The sequence below is a fragment of the Sparus aurata genome, chromosome 3 (assembly GCF_900880675.1).
Source record: "Sparus aurata chromosome 3, fSpaAur1.1, whole genome shotgun sequence".
Classification (NCBI taxonomy): Eukaryota; Metazoa; Chordata; class Actinopteri; order Spariformes; family Sparidae; genus Sparus; species Sparus aurata.
In genome coordinates, this window is record NC_044189.1 from 23934833 (window position 1) to 23953389 (window position 18557).

The window sequence follows — 18557 nt, forward strand, 5'->3', positions numbered from 1 at the left end:
AGTAATGAGGTGTAAACAGTTTAATTAGATGATTGTGACAGTTTAGTTTGGTGTGAAATCACAACACAAGTTAGTGCAGTTATACCGTCATAAATAAGATTAGATAAGGAAACGTTAAGAAAATGTAAACTTGAAACTGACTCGCCGAAGCAGCAAAATGAAGTACCTGACTGGATTCATAGTATAGATAAAAAAAAAAACTACAATTAAGATGCTGTGCACATTCTAAACATCCACTGTCTGTAAGTTTAGCATGCAACATAAAGATAACAGGTGCACACATATAAGCTACACGCAAGTTGGTAACTACAAAGTGTTTAGTGACCGATGAATGATCATTATTAACGAAAATAAAAATTGCACTTTAATGAATGGATTTCAGGCCTTTTCAGTGTCTGCAGCTAAGAGTGTTAGCAACATGAAATACAGTTTACATACTTTACAGAGACAGATATCCAAGACGGTTCAGTGAGGATGCATTCAAAATGATTTCCAGTGATGGTAAGTTAACTAAGCACATTTACTCAAGTGCTGTACCCAAGTACACTTTTGACGTACTTGTACTTTCCATGAGTATTTACAACTTTATACTTAACACTGATAATAATTCATTTAACTTATGTAGTGCTTTTCAAAATACCCATAGACGCTTCACAAAAGAAACCAGCAAAACAAAAACACATAAAGGGACATATCAAAAGAGGGGGTTTAAAGTGGTAGGCTGTTTTAAAGAGGTGTGTTTTGAGGGATACGTTGAATGTGGGATGATGCGGGTGGGAGTGTGCCGTAATGGGGAGCTGAGCCAGGAGCCCGGTCGTTGACGGGTTTGTAGGTGACGCGGAGAGGTTTGAAGTGGATTCGCTGAGGGACAGAGAGCCAGTGGAGGTTCTGAAGGACGGGGGTGACGTGGTCCGGGAGTGGGTTTTATGTGTATCGTGGATGATGAACCATAGAGGACACTGTTGCAGTAATCCAGTCTGGAAGTGATGGATGCGAGGATGAGTTTTTGCAGCTGTGAAGGAGAGCGATGGACAGAGGCGAGCAATGTATCTGAGTTGAAAAAAGGCTGTTTTGGTGATGTGTTTTACATGTTCCCCGAAGGAGAGGGTTCGGTCAGAGATGACAACGCGGTTTAGGATGTGAGGGGAGGGGAGTCGTCAGTGGCGAGTGGATCTTGTGTGACTTTTAGGTCCACTAATGATGATTATTTGGACATGATTCCAAATGATGATTATACATCTGCTCCAATATATTTTGGAGTCAAATGTACTTTTTTACACCACAGCATTTATCTTACAACATTAGTTACAAGTTACTTTAAGGACTGCCTGCTGCCTCACAGCCAAATCAAAACATTATTTAAGATAGATAGATAGATAGATAGATAGATAGATAGATAGATAGACTTTATTGATCCCAAGCTGGGAAATTCCGGTGTAGCAGCAGCATTATACACAGAGACAATAACAACACAAGAAATAAGAGGAACAACCTAGACATATTAAGTAGCAATAGAAAAAAGTAATATACAAAATGTATAAAAGTGTATAAATAAGCAGAGTAATTGTAGTGCAAGATAAAATTTAATTAATTAATTTTTATCGGCAATCAAATTTTAAAGAACAAAAACAAACACTGATTCGATTATCAGAGAAATGCTGAATAACCAGACAGAAGGGTAATCAGTTGAGCCGCAGTATACAGTGTATGCATACATGTAAACATATGCATAATTGTCATTTGCTTGTACTTTTGAGTGCATTTAATATCAGATACTTCAAGACTTTTACTCAAATACTATTCATATGGGTGACTTTAACTTTTACCATATTAATATTTTGACATGATATCTTTACTTTTGCTCAAGTATGACTTGTGGTTACTTTTATCAACACTGATTATTTCCATATTCTGAAAGTTCCAGCAACTTCAAAATAAATGTAAACTTCCCTAAGAAATAAATGGTAGGGTGATCATTAGATATTAGATATATTTAAGCTGCATATTAACTGTCAGGTGTAGTTAAAAGGTGATATTGCAGGAGCAGTTTGTTTCGACGCTGTAACGCAGCGTGGCACAGCTCTGGGCTAATTAAGGCAAAGTAACAATGAATGGAGATCAGTCTGCTGTAATACTGATGTTGTCATAAAAATATTTATTGAGTCATTTCATTCCTCTGACATTACGTTTTATAGCCAACCCAGTCACCGTATAAGCAATTATGTTCAATAGGAAATAGTTAAATGTTTATATGATAAGCTGTAAGATCTGTATGATGACAGATCAGTGTGTTGAAATGTCATGTCAACATGTCAACATTCCATACAAAAACACACAAACACACACTCTCCACTCTGTCCAAATCTGTGTCCTGTGTCCAGTAGTGGTTCCCCTGACATCACCTTTAAAAGACGCAATCACACCGTGCTCACTCTCTCGTCACCTTCCTCCCGCCTCAGCACCACCTTTTCTCACCCCATGCTTTCAGACTCATTGTCCTTGAGAGTGTGTGTGTCTCAGCAGGGAGCTTTTCTCCCACCAATCACCTGGAACTGGGTAAACTGGGTTACGCTAATAACATCTCAGCCCAGAATATCTCAGCGACCAGCAGCCCTGGTGGAGAGAAACAGTGGCCTAGTTACGGCACGGCATCTCCACAATCCCTGGCCTTGTTGGTGTGTGTGTGTGTGTGTGTGTGTGTGACAGCGAGGGAAAGTGAGAGAGAGACGTGCAGACATGGAGTGAGAGAGTGAGTGAGAGAGAGACTGCTTATGTGAGAATGAGGCTGTGTATAGGCTAGAGCTGGCCTGTGTTGTCTTTGGGATAGGAAACAGTCTGGTCTTGTTTGGGAGAAAGCAGCATTGTGCTGAGCTGGTGCATATTCAGCGCCGTTCTACGCCGGCCCAGCAGCTGATAGTGAATGGGCACGCTGTGGCCACTGGGAAGTGTCTATTGTCCCGGGGAGAATTGGTTCCCACACTCCCTAACACTCCTATTGTGTTATCATGAACACCCCCTCCCTCTCCTGCCCGTGGCCCATGCCCCCGACCCCACAGTTCATTGGACATGCAGGGGGATATTATTCACTCATTAAATGAACATGCTATCTATGGCACACACACAAGTGCTCGGCTGTACTGTCAGTGAATGAGGCGCTGCCAAGTAGTGTAAAACCGTGGTTCCCAAAAAGGGGGTTCAGGGACCAGCGGGGGTCCTTCAGCAAAAATCCCCTCTCGCTCCCTTGAAGCTGGAATTATGGGAAAATGCACGAGTGTGATTTTAGTCCGCACTGTACCTATATTATCACGTCACCTATATACCTATATAAATGGTTTCCCTGGGGATCTTGCGAGTGTGAAAAGTCTTAAATTAGCCAGTCATTAGCCAGGTTCTTTTATTTAACACAGTTAGAGGATACTGTGCACCATATTCACAATTAGATGAATCCTGAACTGAATTAGAAGTACAGTACATTATATGCTTCGCTATGTTTAACTCAACTGTTTTGTTCTTTTTTAACTTAATTTCCCCCGGCTCCCTTTCTAGTTTAAGTTTTTAAATGAGATATATTATGTTCATACTTTTATTTTGGGTTCTTACTATAATATGTTTATGCTGTATGTTAAAGAAAAGGCATCAGTTTGCTCATACCATCCAGTGCTGCAGCTCTGTATTCCCCCTCTGTCTGACACACTCTGTTTTAGCTCCTGTCCCTTAAAGCCCCCCTCCTGAATACCCAGTCTGCTCTGATTGGTCAACCCACACATGCCTGAGCCAGCACATCGAACAACAACAGAGCGGCTGTGCTAAATCAATTCTCATGTGCCAAACTTCCTACTAGGCCGGAATTATGCAAATGCGTGACAGGGTGACTTAGTGTGATGTCACAAAGTAACAGAATTAAAGGCGGGACGACTGACGAGGCATTTAAGGAACAGTGTTTTCTGCGGGATAGATGACCATCCCTTGGCACAGACTTGGACCTTTTTAACTTTCAAGAACTTTTACATGTACAAGAACCGATATAACACACTGAAGGAAAGGACAAAAGCAAAAAAACAGAAGTCTCCTGTAAAAGAAATCTGGTTTCTTCATTTTGTCTGTTTATTTAGCTGTTTATCATGCTGTTAAGCATTAAAGGAGCTATGTATAAGAATTGGCCACCTGTCAAAATAATACTATAAACAATAAGGGGGGAGCATATCATTACAATAGTCACCAAATGCTGCGATCTGTAGCTGCTGTTAGCTTATAAGCTTATTTATCCATTCTGCCTGTGCAGCTGACTCTGCTGGTGTTGGTGTTGTTTACTGTTGGACTATCATATCTTAATGCAACACAACACACGTATTACTACCGAGATAACGTCAAAACTGTCATTTCTTCACATTTTGATTCAATTTGATTTTAGTTTTTGAATGTTTCATAAAAACTCTTACATAATGCACCTTTAAAGTGGTGCTGAGAGGCTTTAATTCTGCTGTTAAAAATCAAGTGATCATTTCAATGATCCAAGTTTGAGCTCTCACAAGCTTTGTTTCCATCTAGCAGTCCCGTTCAGTTCAGTGTGTTACATGAACAAATGGTTATTTTTGCTTTTCCATCATTTAAAGTTGCGGGGGGTACCACACCAGCCACACCGTGCCATCCTGTTTTTGTCATTTTTGAGGTACCTAGCACAATGTGAAGTTAACACACTGTAGACATGTGATTTGTCCGCTGGAACGGCTAAAGCGCTTCATCATCTGCGCTCTAATGTTCCCAATCACCTGTTTTTATCAGCGGTCTTTTGTTCTGCTGACTGCAGCTTTTTCTAAAGCAAAGCTTGTTCCCATGTTGTAATAATCAACCACAGAATGTGAGCGGAGCAGAGGAATAAAGGTTAGAGGCATGTATGTTGTCAGTCAGGCAGTTATGTAGAATGAAGGTCGCAGCGTGTCAGTTAATAAATGCAGCAGTTACTCAAGACTTTAGACCGGCCTCCTTTGTTGTTTCCCAACTGCTGGAAATTTGAAAGAGGTTACACATGAAGCCCTTGTTAACAGGTTCAAAAGTACTTTGAACTAAAGTACTAAAAGTACTTTGGTGGAAATTGGGTAGTTATATTAGTTACACTGGTAACCTGTATCCATGGGCTACTTTAGAGAAAGATCTTTGAGTGTTTAATGGCGATGGGCTTCTTGATATGTTTGATTATCTGATCAGATGTCTAGCATTTTTCCAATGATCAGAAACTGTTGTTTTCGTCAGACATCCAGTAAATTAATTTAAAAAATGTGTTACTTTTCCTCCATTACCAAATAATGTTATTATTACAAGGAGCCTATTCATCTGAATTTTTAAAGTAACATTTACTAAAGTTATAAAAAAATACAGTGGGGATAAAAGTACTATTATAAAGAATGTAGTATAATGTTCCAGGAAATGGAGACATTTTTTTTTCTACTGGTGTGGCTAACTTTTTCATTTAGGTGCACCAACACATAATTAAGGTGCAACTTATAATACACGTTAATTTAGTCTTCTCACTTCATATCAATGACTGTGAAAAGGAATAAAGGTGCAAATAAATGTTTTTCTTAATTTAAATCACAGCACACACAGCAAGAAATGACAATAGAGGCATAAAACAAACTGCTAAATATTAGGCACACCGGTGACCCTGGAGCCCTGCACTTTGTTATCCTAAAAGTTGAAAGCTAACATTTTTCATTTTATTATGCAAATGTTTATCAGTTGCATAAATCTGTTATCAGTCTCCTTGATTACCAGTAATCTGTACTTTCCCTGAAAAAGCCCTATTGGTCGATCCCTACTTTAAAGCGAAACTCTTGCACTTGGGGATCAACACTTGCCTGCCATGACGACGACGCGCAGGAGATGCAGCAGCTAACGTGAGTAGTTCAAAAACCTTCTTTTTCATAAACTCTGCGTACACAATGTTCTCAGTGCTCTTGTTCATGAGTAGAGACCCTGGTGATGCTACGAGCAAAGTTTCATGTTGTGTCGAGCCTTCTTAGTGTTCTAAAAATAGCGATTTTGATGCTAGCGTGTCATGCCCCATGCTCTCCCGTTCAAAATTAACGTGCCCAAAACTGAAACTATGGTAAATCTTGCCTCTTTCGTCGTAATTATGCTTTTACACGAAGGTTTGACTTGTATTCAACCCCAAATAAAGCCTCGGTTGCTTTTTGGCGAGAGTTTCACTTTAAAGCTAGAGCAGATGAAACTTTTAAACCACAGCGGAAAAACTTGAGAAATACATTTATGTAAGTGATGACACCAAGTCAAGGTCACAAGTTCCTGTTGCGCCGATTGTTTTTTGATATGCACAAGTTGTCAGGTTTAATTGGTTGAATCAGGCTTCTGATGAGCTGTAATGGAAAGACATTTGTTAATCAAGTGTCACCTCAGGGGAGAGGACGATTCATCCAGGCTCTGCCTACTGACGGCGCTCTGCGAGGCATTATTGGTAATAAGAAACATTTGAGATGGGCAGTGACAGTAAGCTGATAGAGTGAGTGCACTTCAGAGGTGATTCATGTGAGGAGCGCTCAGACTGAAACATTAGACCAGTTTACTCTGAGCTCTGATCATCGTTCAGACGCTGTCTTGTTTACGCTCTGCTGCACATCACATCAGTGAACGATACGCTGGAGTTCCCTGTCGCACTCTTCACATTAAGGATATTGGCTGCTGCTGGACCACTGCCAGCGTGCAGGCTGTCCATGTTTTCACTCATCGTCTTGTCTGTCGCTTACTGCGCTCTGTAGCTATTACTTAGAGGTTTGAATGAGCTGAAAAGACCTTTCTGAAGTTTCTGTGCACTTAAAACAGCAGGTGCTTCATGATGCAATACAATGCAGTTCCAATAAAGCTGATATGATTCATTGGGACTCTGAATAGGGGTTGAAAGTTTTAGTTTTGCCTTGTGTAGTGTACGATCATCATTCGGAAATGTTAGGACTCTGTGTAAAACAGATGGCAATGATTTTCAAAGTCTTTCAAACCTATATCCAATCGATGACAATACAAAAAAAGGTTTACTTGTCTTTGTCTTCTTGTCTTCTAATGTTCAAACTGATAAACTTTGTTTTTTGTCGACACAAGAAATAAGGCTGAAGCCCCCCGAATTATTATGTGTGTTTGAATCTCACTTTCTGCTCCATACGCAGGAAACGCATCAATTTTTTACACGAAAAATAAATGGATTCATGTATAATATATGCCAAATTTCCAAGAAGGCCCACATAATTAAGAAATTCTCACAGTCAGTGTTTCACCTAGTTGATAAAGTTTCTCCTGTCTCAACATCGCTCACAATTGAGCGATTTATTGAGGGACTCCCTCTTCATCTCCTTGCTGTTGTTGACTGTAGTTTCTGACCTATAATGTGTTGGTGTTGAAGTTTGTCGTCTTCTGTAGTGCAAAACTTCTCAAGTAGTTGTAAGTAACCATTTACTTAAAGTTATCCAGGCCATTCAAATTAAGACAAAAAACATTAATGTTGTGCACCACCACCATGATGTCATTATGACCGACCTCTCAGCATCCCCAGCTGTGACTAACTTCCAGCATCCCCGTTGTTTTTTTTGTTATTACACTGTGCACTCATAACAAATTTGACTCTTGCAACACGCAAAGTGAAAAGTGTACAAACAACATTAAAGTCTTGGATATTTCAGTTTCCCAGGAACACCTGAACACACCAGAAAGGTAGAGTGTTTTTTTTTTTTTTTGCTGCTTTGTTACTTTTACTGAACTTTGACCAAAAAAGAGAGATTACTAAAACGAAATCAGTAAATTAGTAAAGAAAACGCTGCTGAAATTATGAGTATATCCCACTAAACCTCCAGTATGACATCCAGGAGTTGAATTAGTCAACGCAAAGCACATGTTGGGACTTTTTGTGCAAGAGCAGATTTCTCATGCTTACTCCCAGCCACCTGCTCAACGCATTAACTAATAACACATTGTGACCACAAAATAAATGGTTTCACATCAGGGTGTTTAAAAAAAAGAAAGAAGAAGAGGTGTTTGAGTTCGTTTGCAGGCGTGGCTGTGGGGTATCATGCGGAAGGGCCATCGGAGGTCCAAAGGGGCAATTTAACAGGTCATGCACATGCATGCACCAGTACTCGAGTTTGTGGGACTATTGGGAGCGCTGGTGGCCGCTGACCCTTTGCTTTATGCATGTATGAAAGAGGGAGCTGCCGCTTTCTGCCAAAGACCAAATGGGCAGTGAAAATTGCGACAAAGGAAGACAATTTGTCAGGCTTGTGGTTTTCAGTTGAATGTGAGTAATGGGCCTGAGCAGCGGGGAAGCTGTCATGTGTCATCTTGGCCCTTATAGCCCCCATAAAAATAGAAAGAAGGAGGTCTTTCTCACTAAGAACACCAAGAGCTCATGTGCCTTTTTTAAGTCGTAAATTTAGAGGCATGATGGTCGTGTAGCCAACTGATTTGACCGCTGCGAGGGGCACTTATTCTTTTAAAGGTTACACTTGCTATAGCCCAGAGGTTCCACTGCACAGACCCACACATGAGCCGACACACAACTGCTTATCTACGCGTTTAACACATCCCACTCTCACAAACTGTTTCGCTACGTGTTATATCCCTCTGATTCGCTCGCAGTCATTCATTCCACTCCCTCTCTCTCTCTCCCTCCATCTCTGTGCACGTATCTCCCTCTCTCTCTCTCCGTCCCTCTCCCTCTCTCTCCCCCTCCCACTGTCTCTCTATCTGTCTGGTGTGGCTATGACCTGTCTGGGCTTTGACGTATCTGTTTGTATTGTAACTGAGGCGATGCCGCCTCCCACATCCCGATTTACGAAGCATCTTTTTAAGCTACCCGAGCCTGTGTAGGAGCCGGCCAAAAAAAAGAGGGCCGATCAACTCTTATTTTTGTTGTTAGCCTGTGTGTGAATTGCAGTGTTCGGGTGTGGTGATGCGGTCACCGCTACAGTAAAAGCGGCGAGGGAGAGGAGGATGGCAGGATGGAGGAGGAGGAAGGGGAGGAGGGGGGGAACAACGCCATGAATGATTTATTAGTCTGGCATTACTGGGCCATTCCCCACAGAGAGACAGAGAGGAGAGGAAGATGGAGGGATAAATTGTTGAAGGCTGGTTGCCTTGAGGGGGAAGGAGAGAGGGGGTAAAAAGAGAAAAAAGGCGGATAGGTATTCTCTTGTAAGTGTAGTGTAGGGAAACGGTTCAGAGAGAGTGATACAAATAAGGCAGTGCAGCTTACAGTTTGGCTGTTGAATGTGTACAGTATACGGACGTGTCCAGGGGTCAGATTAAGGACGAAATTCTACTCTCTTCCTCTCTGGACCAGAGTCGAGTGATTACAACAGACCCTGCTAATGCTTTCCATGAAAACAATCAACACTTTGTCTTTTTATCTAGTTTATTTCTTTTAAACAAAAGCAACTGAACTGTAATTTATGTCATCATGGGATCACTGACGCCAAAACTACTCACGAAATGGAAATTACAGCATAAATATACAAGGCCTTTGGTGATGAACCGGCTTTTATCATGGAATAATTATAGGGATGCACTAGTCTCAAACGTCGATACCAGTGATGTATATTCCCCAAAGTTTAAAACGTGTGAACCTCTGTGGAATTGATTAACATCATTCCTCTTTGTGTACGATGACGTGTGGGGATGTTCATACACAAGAACTCTATTTAGGCTTGTTCAGTTTTTAATTGTAGCCTGAGGTTTTAGAGATTTTTCACCGCATCAAAGACTTAACAGCATTTAAAATGACAAAAATGTGTCAGCAAAATCAATTCGCTTCAATGTTATTGCTGCAATGAGTATAGATAGTCAAACAAATCAGTGCAAATGTGTCGCAGACTGACTTGGTGAACTTTGACACATGAATTTGCACAGTTGGCCTATAGAAAGGCGTCCGGACAGTACTGATTTTTTGGGTACGTGAGTGCCGATACAGTCCAAAATTGAGGAATCTATATCCACTTGTATATAACGCTGCTAGGGACTGAGACAAAAAGCTTGAAAAATGGCTTAGTAGGAGCACGTGGGGAAAAAAAATGATGCTAAAACTAGCATGTTCCGAGCTGGCTAGCATGTTAAAGGTTTGACGAAAAAGCTTGATAGAGTAGCTTTAATCTTACTTTAGCGAACATTGACAAAATGTCCAGTTTCACACCAAGGGAAGGAAAAAAACAACCCATTGTTTTTCTTGTGACTTAGCTGAATAGCTTGCTAAACAAACATTTGAGCTGAGCTTGCACAGAAGAGTAACTGGAAAGTGTGTTGGATTAAATGCTACATTAGCCAACCATGGCAAAACTTGTTTCTCAGTAAAGCGACTTAGCTAATTAGCTTGCTAGACAGACATTGAGCTGACAGGGCTCGTTTCCCTCTTCAGTAAAACTCTTTTGATGTACAATCACAAGAAAAAATACTGCCAGAGAAAAAAGTAGCACAGCACTAGAAACTATGATGCTAACATTAGCATGTTCACAACTGGCTAGCATGGTTCAGGTATAAGGAGAAAGTTGATTGTGTGAGTTAATGTTACGTTTGTTGGTAAAACCTCCATGTTCGTTCACTGTAAAGGGCGGAAAAAATGTCAAGTTGTTTTTTTAGAGAGCTTCTGTGTTGGACTTCTTGTTTGCATCTTGGAGAATATCCTGGAGTCTTGTCGTGACAGTGAAAGTCCTGGGAAACCAGCACAGAATTACATTTGAAGTTAGTGAGTCTGGCCACAAAAGTAAATTTTTAAACTTAACTTTTGCTATGTATTGAATCAACAAGATATACCATGCCAATTTGTGAGCTTTAAAGGTTCTGGCAGGTGAATTTTGTTGCCTGTGGACAAAATATAGCTAGCTTTTGCAGCTACAGTATGTCTGTTTTCAGTCTTTGTGCTATAAGCTAGCCATCTGCTCGAGGTAGCTTCATATTTAGTGGACAGAAACGAGAGATGTGTCTCGGCAATCTTGGCATATTCGGCGCACAATTGGGCATATGTCCTAAAATAAAGATAAAAACTATTGCCTCCGATAGATAGAATAGAAAACTGCTTCCGGATCAGTGACATATTGCCAGACTCGGTCAACTCAATGTCTGTGCATGGAAACAAACTAAAGATACACTGTGCTCAGTGGGGCTTCCCTCCTGGGTGCACAGCTGGGGCAGAGTAAACCACAGTGGACCAGGAAAATCAATAATACAGTGCACACCAGGATACGATCGACACCGTTATATTAACTGTTACTTTAAAGATTATATAAAGGTAACTCTTAACATATTCTACATGCTCTTATATTCTCTTATCTGATCAGAAAGCAACATTTTTTGAGTACATTGCTAAAATACGAACACGATGAACTGAAACTCTGGTGTAACACTTCTCTGAACGGTCTGCTTCATCCCCGCTTCATCCTCTCTTGGCTATGTCTGAATCTTATTTTATGTGTCAATGCATGTTTGTTCTCTCCCTCTCCTTTTTTTTTCTCCTCACCCCTCTCTGTCTCTCTTGCCCTCGTTCTTTCATTTGGCCGTGCTCCCCCTTATTTATGTGGCAGAGGAACAGCTGTCTCGTGCAGGGCGTAAGGTTGGCCAGGCAGGCTGGCTGCAGGCTCTGCAGAGCTCGAACACTGAGCTCATTGTCTCACACACACACACACACAAACACACAGACACACACACACACACACACACACACACTCTCACACACACACACACACACACACACATTCCTTGCCTACTCGCACACAAGCCACACGGTCACATCCATTCACATCCATTTAAGAAGCGAGACAGGAAGGAGTAGGCAGCTGAACCCACATGAGCCGGGTTTCCATTGAAGTACATCAGCGTGAATTATGGCGCTCGGAATTAGAGGAGCTGAATGTCTCTGAAACATTTCCTCAGCAGCTTCCCAGAAAACAGCTCCGGGAGTTTTTTTTCATTGATAACGAAATGACACAACCAATTAACGGCGCAGCACTTATGGAGAACAAATATCACAGTTTTATCAGACTGATTCATTTCCTTTTGACTGAGACTCTGTCCAACTCGCAAGAAATGTCATGCACGCTTTCCGTGCGCATGCTGATCATTAATAGAAAACTGCCTGAGTGGATTTTCTCGTTTGGTCCTCAGATTGTGCGGAATATGACCGAGCATTGGCTGAAACCGCAGCGCAACACTTGAGCTTAATCTGCGACTCCCTCCTAACCCAAATGAGATGACTTTTTTAAATTATTTGAAATCTACTTAACAAATGCTTTCTCAACTCAATCTCCCATTGTTTACCGTGACGCCCTCTTTCAGTTTCCTCCCGCAGCGGGTGCAAACACGATTAGATATGTTGATTGTTTTTTATCTCTTTATCTCTGATTCTTTTTACAGCTCTGCGCTCCAACATCACCACAATTTGTAGCTCATTTCCAGCGCCTCGACTGGAAGTCTTTCTCATTTGCACTCTCATTTGCGGCTCCCCTTCAAAGCATTTTTCCCTTCGTGTTTTCCACTCAAGTTGCTCTTTTCATTTTTTCCCGCTTAACACTCCGGTCCGCCTCTGCCTGCTTTTACTCCCGGGTCTCCTTGTCCTCGTTAAGGCAGAAATTAAAATCATCACGGCCTGCTGTTGCAGGGTTCTCGCAAGAGAGCAAATGAATATACGTTGAGGAGTAGTTACATAACGATTAGCTGTGTTTGCTGACAGTTAAGAATGGACAAAACGAGAGTGATTGTCAGGAGGAGGGAAGATGGAAGAGAGGGAACTCTGCTACTGCTGGAGAGACAGAGTTTTGGGAGAACCGGTGCCATTGCTCCAGAATACCGTGATTAAGTTAAGTTGGCTAGATTTGATTAACTTTGAGGATCTGTGACTGCTCCAGGATGTGTGTGAGGCATTTTACAGTGGACTGCTTCAGCAGCTACACAGAGCGTACAGCGGGCTTCCTCTTTCTCACCCTGTTGTGAGTTTTTTTTTCCAAAGTTGGCGAAGTCACAATCCGCCCTATTCTGCCTCTGATTGGTTAGTACTCGTTGCCTTTCTTCAATGAGTTGGTTAGGTTAAGGCATGAGGAATGAGATTAGCCAGGGTTAGGTAGGGCAGTATATCCATACTGTATCCCTATTGAGATCTGAGACTATATTGTCTTAGATTTTACCATATTTACCATATTACCATATTTTTTTTTGTTGTTGTTGTATTTTTTTTTTTTTCATTCTACTTGTTTTAATCCGAACGCACCCTGATACTGTTTGGTTAGGTTTGGGCAAGAAAACTACTCAGTTAGGAAAACATTGTTGTTTGGTTTAAAATAAATTTGTTACTTATGTTACTTGAGTTACAAACATACCTATTTTATGTATGTTACTGCAGTTACCATATGTACTGTACGTGACCTAACTCCATTAACAGTTATCCGTACAATATTGTCACAATATCAATATCGAGGTATTTGGTCAAAAATATTGTGATATTTGATGTTGACGCCCAGTCTTAGTATTTTATGAAGTGTTTTCGAGGAGATTTGAAAATATGTATCTACAAATATACATACATACAAAGATACTGCGATAAAATATTTTATCGCAGTATCGCCCAGCAAGATTAGGGTTTGGGCCCTGATGCGGCTGTGTGTTGATGCTGCAGTGTGTCCCACACCGCTGGCACTAGTCGGCTCTTGTCGATGGCTTTTTGGCCGATTGAACGTGTAGAATAAGTGCTGGAGACCAGTCTGAGAGAGAAATTTGAAATTTAGTTTATTTGAAAACAGAGACAGTGCACATTAATAACATTACAGTAAATGCGCCAGAATTAGCCAAGAGGCTATTTTTCATCTGCAGTCCCTAGACAGATGTTAAAGTCACCCTAAAAACAAAACAGAATATATAAAAAATAAGATTAAAATGACAAAATTACTAGCCAGGGCAATCTACAAAAAATGCACAGCAGTTAACAAACATGACAAAATTGCATATATAACATCAATTTAGAGAACATCATTCAAGACGCAAGACACATCACACCACAGCATGCAAAGCAGAAGCACAAATACAGAATGCATGCAACACAGTAAAAACAAGACCACAATAAGACAGCACGCAGTAAAAAGAGAAGATGGCTACAGGTTCAGCACAAACGGACCGAGGACAGGAAGGTGTAATCAAGTGTTAGTGCTCCCTCTGATTGGCTGCTCATTATGAATTGATGATTATGAAAGCCCTTTTCCTTTTTGAATTACGAATACAGACTACCTGGTGCTATGCTTCTAGCAGAGCCATGCCATAACCATCCTGGGATAATAACGTCTCCTTGACAGATACTGTTATACCAGCCTCTGCAGAGGTGGCAAAAGTACTCACATTTGGTACTTAAGTAGAAGTATAGATGCTTGTGTAAAAAAATGCTCTAGTAAAAGTAGAAGTACTGATTCAGCTCCTTTTACTCAAGTAAAAATAAGAAAGTACAGGCTCTGAAATGTACTTAAGTACAAAAGTAAAAAGTTAAAAAAATATTTTTTTGCCATCAATAATACACAATACCTCTTTTGATAACTCAACAAAACGAAAAGTTTTTTTTATTAACAACCTGTTAAAAAACATAAATCACTGGACACAGTCTGTTTGCTGCAAGTTAAATTTCAGACAGAATAATCAAGACTGAATTGACCAGAGGTTCTGCATTAGCACCTAGATAATTTAGCTTTTAACAGCTTTGGTACTCTCAATTCTATACTTAACATATTACTTTTAACATAATTTGTATCCTTTAACACTTTATATAGAAAAACTAGCCAAGTTTTGACAGGCTTACTTAACGCCAATGTGCAAATCAGTTTTCCATTTCAGCAGCAGAACTCAAAACATTATGATCAGCATGGAAACTAGTTTAATCAAGTTGTTTTTCTTTGTGAGATATTCACTCATCTCTAGAGGACTCCCAAAATCTTTTATCTAGTCTCAGCAGAAGCTGGTTCTCAAATTTATTTGAATCAAGGCATGTACTTTTGGGTCTGAAAATCAGTCCTGCAGTGCTAAAAAACCCTCTGGCAGGCAGCTGAGGCAGGTAGAGGTGTGTTGAGCTTCAGTGACACGTTGCAGTAGCTTGGTTTCCTACAGTTTATGCTGCTTGGATGGGCCTTCATCCGAGGTCGACTTCCTCCTCAAGGTAGGTGCAGCGAGGTTTTTGTATCACTCCAAGTGACTCACGTGCTTTCTGTAGGAGTGACAATACACACAAATAAGACACAAACGTGCACAAAGATAAGAGAAAAGTGGTTCACCTGACAGAATTGTTAGATAAATGTCTTTGTGCGAGTTGACGTAGATGATTATCTAATACTGGCACACAGGGGACGTTAGCCTTCAGACCTCTCAGCTTAAAAGCTTTTTCTGACAGAAAATGTTTTTATATTAACGCAAATCACCATTCAACCCCTAAACCTCCCCAAGAGGGGCTTTCTGGCGGAGAGCCCTGAAGAGTAACGTCTCACAACAGTGGCAAAACGGCAATTAATGGAGGATTATTAAGTTGTTGTTTTGTTTTTTTTTTTAACCAAGCTCTAGCTAGTGTTGGCTCTATACGATCAAAACAATGTGTTGTCATAGCATTGCTAACGTTGTAAACTGGCCTACAAGAAATGCTAAATGAGCTAATGATAACTGAAAATACACCTTTTCGTATGTGTTTATTCAGATTTGACGGATAGTTCTTGAACGCCAGAAGCTCCTGGTTTTTAGGTTGGCACAGGACACAACACGTTCGCCATGAGCCGACAACCTCACACAGTTTTCTTAAATAAGGTCATGGGTGGGGAAGGTCTCGCTTCTCCGAATATGATGCGTCGTCGTTCCCTGGTTCACTTTCTTCCTCAGTGTCGCTGCTGCAAGTTTTCTCTCTAACATAACCTGTAACTCACGGCGCTTCTCTCCGCGGTTGACTTTCACTCTCTAGGTAGTTACGTCTTATACGTTGTGTCGTCATCCGCGGAGGTTGAAAAAGTAACGAGCCTGTTTTGACAATGTAAGGGGTAGAAAGTACAAAAAAATGCTTTTAAATGTAGGGAGTAAAAATACTCAAGTAAAGTACAGATACCTGAAAAATCTACTTGAGTACAGTAACAAAGTATTTTTACTTCGTTACTTGCCACCTCTGAGCCTCTGTACACGCCCACTTTTCAGCGGTCAAATCAAATTCTTGCCAACCCTATGTCCCGCCCGCTTACCCTGTTTCAGATGTCTCAATACGGAAGCTAGATATTTCATCTGGACTTTGTGCCAGGAAAAGAGAGAAAAAATCATCTATGCATGTGTTCAAAGAGAGCTATTTGTGTTTTCATCATGTTGGGAACAAAAGTGCATCATTATGTGCGCGCGGCTCAAAATGAGAGACACATGACACATGACCATGTGTAAGTGTCGCCTTGTCGCTCTCTCTCTTTTGCATTATGCACACTCTCACCAGCCTGATGCCGATGTATGTCTCGGAGCATCTCTGTCTCCCTCTCACCATCATCCCGCCATCCATCTGCTACCCATCATTCTGTCTTCACTCTGCACAATTTGTGTGAGAGAATGAGCGAGAGCAGTGAACGCAAAGGAGGGGTGGCGGTGGATAATGTGTGCAAATTTGTCAGGGATCATCCTGTTCTCTGTAACAAGTACAGAGCGCTCTTCTGTCTCCTCTTATGTCTCTTCGTCTCCTTTTTTTCTCTCTCTCTCTCTCTCTCTCGTCCTCTCTCTCCCTGAAGCTTTTCTTCTTTCCAGAAAACTTTTTGCGAACCTTCATCCTCCTCTCATTTGCTCTCCGTCTCCTTCATCTATCTATCCATCCATCCATGCATCCATGCCTTCCCTTGGCTGACAGTGGTGTCGTGCAGAGGCGCCGTGAATAATTTATCAGGCGGGGTTGTTCTTCCCTGCCCTGCTCCCCACTTTTGGCTCGCCGCGGCGCTGAGGAACATTTGGTGAAGCGCACGCAAGCCACACACGCAAGGATATCATCAATAACCTCAGCTGTGTTGATTGCCCAATGCATGTATGTTTGGTTAAACAGCCTGAAAGTGTTGTTGTAGAAGAAAGCATCAGATTTAGACTGCAGGGAGATGATTGGTAACAAAGTTAAGAGGCATTCAAGAGGCGGTGGGGAGACTACGCACTGCATTTGTTGCCTTACAGACATGTCTGCGTTAAAAGAAACTGTAAAATGCAACTGAAATCCCCCCCAAAATGCAAATTTTATGAGGAGTTAAGGTTAGGTTAGGGTTCATTCATGGTTAGGGTTAGGGGAAATGAGAATAAAAGTATGATAACCTTGGAGTAATACACCGAGGGGGATTAGGGTTGGGGTCAGGTGCAGTTGGCATAAAAGTACAAAAAACTTGGAGAAATAACCTTTCAGGGCACCAAAAATTGAGTTTTCACTGAGCTCTTACTGCTGCAATTCCCTTGTTGTGTTACTGACCCTCCCCGCTGTCATCTTACCGCTACTACCCTCTTCACCGCATCCCAGCTGATCCAACTTCACAAAGATTCTATTCAGTAAGATGCCGGTCTGAAAAGGTGAAAAAAATCAGAACTTACAACGCAACAATTGTCTTTTCACGGAGGGAAAACTAAGCTCACGAGCAGAGCCGGAGTGATTCACACAGCCATTCTTTCCCCACTGTAAAAATAAGACTTCATTTGGCCGTGCTTCAGTCCCAATAGTCGGCTGACTGTTGATGATTAAAGGCTGTATTTTCCTACATCCGAATCGCTTTACAAAAGAGTTCTTCAGCGAGCTTTTGTTTTGACTTTAAATAGAAGATGACTCCTGCCTGAACTTTCAGCCTACTGGTTGAAATTGTTTGGGACGTTTTTGAACCAAAAGAGTTTTTCATCAAGTTTTCCTGGCAACTTCAACTTACACAGCCACACAGACATACTTTAAATGGTCGATGGTAGACTATACACAGATGCTGCACAGAGGACAGGCCTGTATTTAGAGGTGTATTCCCATGATAAATGAGGACGGGTGTGAATATTTTGCCACCAGCAATTTGGTTATTGTCCTGGCAAAATGCATAATTATTTTCTAGATCACCGAACTACACCAAAGTGATTTGAACCCCTCATTTGATACATGGTCCTCTTGAGTTTGTTATGTGACTGTGTACAGTAAAGTGCTCTTTCACTTATTATAGATGTGCACCCGCTGTAGTCGGGGCATATGTTTTAGGGTATTCCGTCCATCCCATAAACATGATATGTCAGGAACACCTCGAGAAAACGTCTTCAGATTTGGCACGAACCTCCAGTTGAACTCAAGGATAAGCAGATTTAGAATTTGATGGTCAAATGTCACTTTGAGCTCACAAAACACATTTTTGGCCGTAACTCAAGAGTTCATACGCGAATTGGGCACGCAGCGGCAGTCGTGTTCAATAGGGGTGTGCCAAAATATCGATACTACGATATATCGCGATATTTTGTCTTGAGGTACGTTATCGATACACTGGTGCCAAATATCGATATTAATTATTTTTTTTTTTTAATTATTATTATTATTATTT

The 18557-nt window shown here is 41.2% G+C and overlaps 1 protein-coding gene across 2 annotated transcripts in view; it reads left to right on the plus strand.

Annotated features, from left to right (window-relative positions):
* Positions 1 to 18557, plus strand: part of trit1 (tRNA isopentenyltransferase 1) — a 46799-nt gene that overhangs the window by 924 nt on the left and 27318 nt on the right. The gene's annotated exons all lie outside the window — the stretch shown is intronic.